This window comes from Scylla paramamosain, chromosome 10 (genome assembly GCF_035594125.1).
Source record: "Scylla paramamosain isolate STU-SP2022 chromosome 10, ASM3559412v1, whole genome shotgun sequence".
In the NCBI taxonomy this organism is placed as follows: domain Eukaryota; kingdom Metazoa; phylum Arthropoda; class Malacostraca; order Decapoda; family Portunidae; genus Scylla; species Scylla paramamosain.
In genome coordinates, this window is record NC_087160.1 from 5,313,095 (window position 1) to 5,320,000 (window position 6,906).

The following is a 6,906-nucleotide window of genomic DNA, read 5'->3' on the forward strand; positions in this document are numbered from 1 at the left end:
TAAATGGAAGAATAAGATGAAACAAAAGACTACTTTGAAGTGGTAGAGAGAGAAAGAGGCCTCAGTGTATGAAAAGATGTATGAGGGAAGCCTGGGTAGTGATTTCTTCCGAGCGAGGGCACTGGATGGATGTGAATTCGTGTTACAGATGGTATGAGTCCCGTAGCAAAGTGTGCCAGATGTGTGACATGGGAGAGGATGAGACGGAGATGGAGCTGGAGTGTGTGAAGTATGCCAGAGATAGGGATAAGATGAAGCAAGTGGTGCTGAGGGAAATGGGGAACGTCGGAGAAGATAGATGGTGTTGCTGCTGGGGCTGTGTGGGGAGACGAATGAAAGGATGACTGAAACAGTGAAGGAATTCCTGGAGAAAATGCGGAGTGCTAGATGTAAGGATTAATGGCGTGAAAGATAGTGTCTGTTTTCTTTTTGCCGTTTTCTTTTTTCTTTTTTTTTCTGTTTTCCTATAGGAGTTGCCTTATAAAGGCCTGGCTTAATAGTCCGAGCTATCTGTAGCTTCGAGATCAAGATCAATATCATCCCGTACCTCAGTAGCATATAAGATCAAGATAAGTGTGTGTGTGTGTGTGTGTGTGTGTGTGCCAGCCGGTGTGTTGTCTCTCCTGCCTCGTCATATTTCTGATATTATTACAGGTAATTAAGCCTTGCAACACCCTTGCTGTATGTTATTCCCTTTTTAGATGAACTAATCGATTGATATATCCAAGTAGTAATTCTCCCCTGCCTGAAATGAAGACAAGTGAATGAAATGATGTTACTGCTGTTGTAAACAAGCTAGGGTCCCGCTACCTTTGCTGGTAGGGGTAATACTCGAACCAGCAGGGTTCTACCGTAAAATATGAAGCGATAAGAATCTTGGCAGTCGTGAAGAATTAGGGTTCTCTGGACTTGCTTTTGCTGGGCTCGCGGCCTGCTAGTATGGGTTGCCATCTATGCATTTCTGTTACGGTGTTTAGGAGCTCAGAAACACAGAAACAGAAACATTGAGGGGAGAAATGGGGTGGAGCTTTTTTAAGGAGAGGGCAGGAAACGGAAAGCTGTATTCATTGAAGAAAATACAAACAATGAGTGAAGAGAGATGGCCCAACCAAATATACGGGGATAACAAACAGAGATAAACAAAAAGATGGAGAAATAGAGAAGGAGTACAAGAAGGATGGCAAAGAATGACAGTCAAGAAAATTAAGAACAAGATAGAGGAGAATGGCCATAAGTAATGGAGGAATAGCATGGATATGAAGAAGCACAATAAGATGGTATAGAATAAAAAAAAAAAAAAGATAGGGAGAGAAGAATGGTAAGATTATTGTTTTAGGCAAGAAATGAAATGCTAGAATTAAATAGTAAGAACAGAGACATACTAGAACAACAATGCACGTCATGTAGGAAGGAAAAAGGAGCAATTGAACATTTCATTGTAGAGTGCGACTTGTACAGGCCACAAAGACAAGAGTTAGATAGTCAAGTGGCAGAAATTACAGGCTGAGAGGAATTGAAAAGAGGAAGGAAGAAGACAAAGGAATAAGAACAGTGCTAGGACTAACAAGAGACAAAGATACCAATAGGGAAATAGTGAGAAACATGAAAACATTTCTGACAAAGTGCTGGGCAATAAGAAATAATTATCCAGGTGTGTAGAGAAAGACGAAGAAGAGAGACATAAGTGATTCAAGGCATAACAGATCCAAAGAAGAAGGGGAGTGGAGATATTGCCATGCTGGGCAGGAGAGGCTACCAGCTAATGCAGCCATACACACCTGCTCTTTTTAACTTATTTATTTAATTTATTTTATTCTCTCAGACATTCCCACCTCAATCTCTCCCACACTATATCTCGTTCTCTTTCATTTTCTGTAAATTTATTAAGTGATTCCAACTTTGGACAAAACATAATTTTTTTGGTAGATTTTGATGTGCCTTGAATGAATCTAATAACCTTTACCACAGCAAATCAACAGATTTTTTTAATTTTGTACCACCCCCACACAAACACACACATAAACCAAAGATTTGTGGCAAAAACAAGCAGAGATTTGTCCAGAAAAGCACCAAAATCTATCAGAAAAATGTAGTTTCCCCCTCACACATGAAACTGAAAAAAAGCAGAGCTTTATATTGTGCACTCACACACACTCCCAAACACTCTACCACAGCTTACAATGTTCAAGTGTGTATAGAAATCCATGACTGGCAACTTATACCAGCAGGCTGTGGACCAATGCCAATGTACATCTGGATTAGCTGGTAGCCTCTCTTGCCCAGTGTGGCAATGTCCTCGCTCACCCAACATGGTAACACTACAAGAGAAATGCATAACTAACAACTTGTACACACAGGTTGCAGGCCCAGCAAGAACCAGCTTGGGACTCCAATTCTTTATGAGTGCTAGAATCCTTGGTAAATTTCTACTCTTTCACCAGTCTCTCTATTTTGGACAAAACTATATTTTTCTGGTAATTTTTGGCCTGTTTTGAATTAATCTGCTTGTTGTTTTTCCTGTAAATCATTAGTTTTTATTTCTTACCCCCTGAGTCCCTCTCTATCACCTAAGAAACTAATAATTTACAATAAAAACAAAAAGCAGGTGAATACATAACAGACTAAAATCACAAGGAAGCTTGAGATTTTTCAGAATCTTTGTGAAATCTGACAATGCAATAAAAATAATCTATGCAACACCCACCACAGACAGATTAATTAAAATATTTCAAATTAAGCTGCTGCTCTCTCCTCAGGATTAAATAAAATGCTGATTGACTAAATTAGTTATATATATATTTTTTTAATTGGCCAGCAACTACATTTTCAAACAAAAGAACCAGTATTGTGACTAATTTTGCCCTTGTGCAACAAATGTGACATATGCACACATGAATAAACTCACTGTCACGGGGAAGATCAGTTACCGCTGATCCATCACATGTATGGGTGTGTCACGTCTGAGCGTTGTCACGGGAGTGAGTGAGCTTGCTTCCCCACAAGACAGGTAAATCTTTAAAAATTGCCGTCAGCATTATAAATAATTTGCAGTGGGGGATTCAGTATATTGGAAATGAGAAGCTCTATCTGGTGAGAAGGGTAAGAAAAGCCATGTTGAGACTAGTGAAAGAGTAAAAGAATACTAAATCTTTAAAGGACTGTTGATACAAAGACTGTAGCTCTGCATCTACACATCTACATCTACATCTAGGGTCTCAGAGGCACCCAGTGCTTGCAGGGATAATACTTGAACCAACACCTGCAGTGTACTTACTCCCCTGCACCTAGTTTTGACATCCCTGTCTCAAAATTAGAGGAGCAAGGCTTTCTAAAAATTTATTGTCTGTGTACAATTAATTTTACACATACGCAAAACTCACATGTCATTACCAAGAAGTGCTGCATACAGTCTGACTGGTAATGAAGTGGTTTCCTTTGGTGGACCAGATGCAATTGTGGCAAACTGGATAGTAGATTTTTGGAAAACTTCATCCTGTAAATTTCAAGACAAAACTATTTAATTGTGATAGGTTTCTCTGTGCTTTGAATTTATATAATATTTACACCAAATTGATATACTTGGCCTATCATGGCTGGGTCCACCATTTGTGAGGTCTTGCCTGAACTATTATGTAATTTATCCTCAGAGTTGACAAGGATTTGTAGAGGTTTTACAGTATAACTTAAATTCTGACAAAAAGCCAAAATTCCAGTAAATTTCCAGAAATTTCAGTTGGCAACACTGCTAAGTGGTGCCTCTTTCCTCAGGTAGGTTGGTGCCCAGTGTGGGTAGCATTGGTGCTAAGTGTGAGGTGCGCGTCAAATTTTAACCTGGGTGTGAAATGGAGTTTGGACTTGCAGGGATTCTTGTTCATATCTGTGGAAGTCCATAATTCACATGTTTGCAAATTGAGGAGCATTGTATATATATATATATATATATATATATATATATATATATATATATATATATATATATATATATATATATATATATATATATATATATATATATATATATATATATATATATATGCCAACCAGTGTTCATTGGTTTTTTCTTTATCTTTTAGTTAATTGATAAGTAAAATATTTGTAACCATGTACATACAGTTTTTGGGGGGTTCAGGGGTGTTCTTAAGGGGAGGCACTAATATTCCATGGATTTTGTTTATCCATGGGTGTGTCTGTTGCCTAACCCTCGTAGATAATGAGGAATGACTGTGTATTTATGTACTGTATATTTATTAAAGACTTGGCCTTTGCTGATTTCAAAATTTGACTTGTGTGAATTAACACCTAAAGCCCTTGGAAACCCCTCCTGCAAGCTCTGGATCTTCAGTTACATCATCCTCTAGAGTAGCATTTCTTATCTCAAATTGGGTACTGCAGCACCTATGGGTGCCACAGACAATGCCAAGGGGTGCCATAAGATTATCATGAATTTTATCTTGGCTAGATTGTCTCAACATACAGTCATCCCTCTTTATCCATAACAGACACCCATGGATAAGGGTAGCAGACACCAATGGATAAGGGAAGTCCATGGAAAATTAGTGTACTTTAAGAACACCCTTGAGACCCCAGAACCTCGTTTAAGTAAAGAAAAACTGCATATACATAGTTACAAACATTTTATATATCAACTACCTAGAATAAAATGAAGGAGAAAGGAATGAACACTGTTAGGTTACTTCTCATTGCCTTCTCTGTTATTTGGATTTCTGGTTGGCACCAATCTGTGCAAAAGTGAAACCATAGAAACTGAAACCATGGTTAACAAGGTATGACCGTATATTTGTAAAATAGCATTGCATTTGCCAGAGTCTGCTTATAATTAATTATCATTATAAGAAGGTACATGCTCTAATATTTTTTTGTCAGCTGATGTGTTGAATCTGTTTTTGTCTTGCCACTTTAGCAGCAGATTTCCCACTACTTCAGCATTTAAAGCTCTTAAGTTAATCTACAGGTACTTCTACTAATGAGTTTTGTGTTTGTATATTTAGACATGTATTGTATATGAATTTTTGCCTAAGTAGTATAAAAATTATAATGGAACATTCAGTAAAATAGATAATGATCTGGCAGTAGATGGTTACATTTTAAAATTCATTATAATAACCTAATCAAGCTGTAATAGATGTCTTGATAGTTTATCCATCTACATATCAAAGCCTGGATTCAACAAACTTGAATCTTTTATGAGATCCAAGTTGTTAGGTTGCTATCAGAGGTGGTAAATCAATATTCATCAGTGATATAGTAGTGGCCTGATAAGCAATCAGATCTGTTGCAGCTGGTAGCTGTCTGAGGGTTATGGTGGTGTTGAACAGCCTAACACCTCCAAGTTTACATGTATTTGTGTTGGTAAAAATGTGATATGAAATTCAAAGTATTTCAGTAATTAATGTTTAATACCTTCTTGATTTTAGCTGTTGATACTTAAGAGGTGTTTTACTGTTATGAATCTTATTTAATAAAAGGTTCAGTCTACATGGACAGCTTACCTAACTTGTATACATATATTTCATATAATTATCACTAGTACTGAAAAATCTGAGAGAGAAAAAAAATATTGCCTCACATAAGTATATGTAAGGAATTTTACACACACGCACCTTCATCTACTGCCAAGCAAGTCACTCTTGGAAGCAGAAGTCAGGAACATGGCACAACCCTTGTGCAATAAGTGACACCTGACTTTTCCAGCGAGGAGCTCTGGACACTTATTTCAGCAGTCAGACTGAGGAGGAACATTATTATTATTGCATGGAATGCTTTGACAGCTGAAGTCAGTATTGTGAGTTGCTTTGTCAAGAGTGTCTGAAGTCAGAAACAAGTCCACTGACTTCAAAAGCAACACCAAGAAGAAAATTAGACAACTTCAGAGGGAGCAGACAACTCCAGGTGAGAAACAGTTTTCATCAGTTGTTACATTTGAGATACTTTGAACACATAGACAATAATGTGGAGGAGGTTGTCGGGGGAGTATCTCCACACTACTAAAGTTAAATGGTAATAAGGAAGGAATGACTTATTAATATATCCAGCATTGGGATATATATATATATATATATATATATATATATATATATATATATATATATATATATATATATATATATATATATATATATATATATATATATATACAAGGTGTCCCATAAGTTTCCATACATATGGTATTATGAACGCTATTACAAGCATAAATCCAGATGTGTTTGAACGTGTTCTTTAGCAGTGGAGGACATGCATTGAAATGTGTTTTTAACACAAAGGTAGTCATGTAGAGCATTTTATATAAATAAATGTGTTTTCTATAATTTGTAATTTCTTATAATTTTTCCTATGTATGGAAACTTATGGGACATCATATATATATATATATATATATATATATATATATATATATATATATATATATATATATATATATATATATATATATATATATATATATATACACACACACACACACAATCCAATTTCCTTCATTTGGATAACACAGGATAACATGAGATGTGATGTTCTATAGTAGAATAGTACATTAGATACATAACCGATGTCTGTCTGAGTGTCCAACTTCCCTTATATAACTCAGAGAACAATCATAGATATCAAGTGTCTATCTGAGTGCATAAGTGTCTGACTTCCCCTGTATGTTTTGGTTGAAGATCCAAGATATTTGGCTCCAATTTAGGCAGGGTTTGTATGTGCCTGTCTATGTGTGTGTATGCACATGTGTTTGTGTAGATGCTCCCAGATTTACTAACTGCTACAAACTTCCACAGATACTAATGAGAGACTTGGCTCAGGAGCAATCCTGAGCCACCAGTACACCAAGATCAAGATTGCACCACTGCTCTGCTGTATAATGTCGAATGAGATTACAAAACACACTCA

General features: G+C 36.5%; 1 protein-coding gene across 5 annotated transcripts in view; it reads left to right on the forward strand.

Moving 5' to 3' along the window:
- Window positions 1-548: 548 nt before the first annotated feature.
- Window positions 549-6,906, forward strand: part of LOC135104148 (uncharacterized) — a 13,966-nt gene continuing 7,608 nt past the window's right edge. Inside the window, exons 1-3 of one of the 5 annotated variants that reach the window (XM_064011205.1) lie at window positions 549-654; window positions 5,713-5,910; window positions 6,795-6,906. The exon at window positions 6,795-6,906 is cut by the window's right edge and continues 11 nt beyond it. The gene's annotated coding sequence lies outside the window, so the exon portion shown is untranslated. Of the gene's footprint in view, window positions 655-5,638; window positions 5,911-6,794 lie in introns of all 5 variants that reach the window. The other 4 variants (XM_064011202.1, XM_064011206.1, XM_064011204.1 and 1 more) reach the window with 4 other exon arrangements.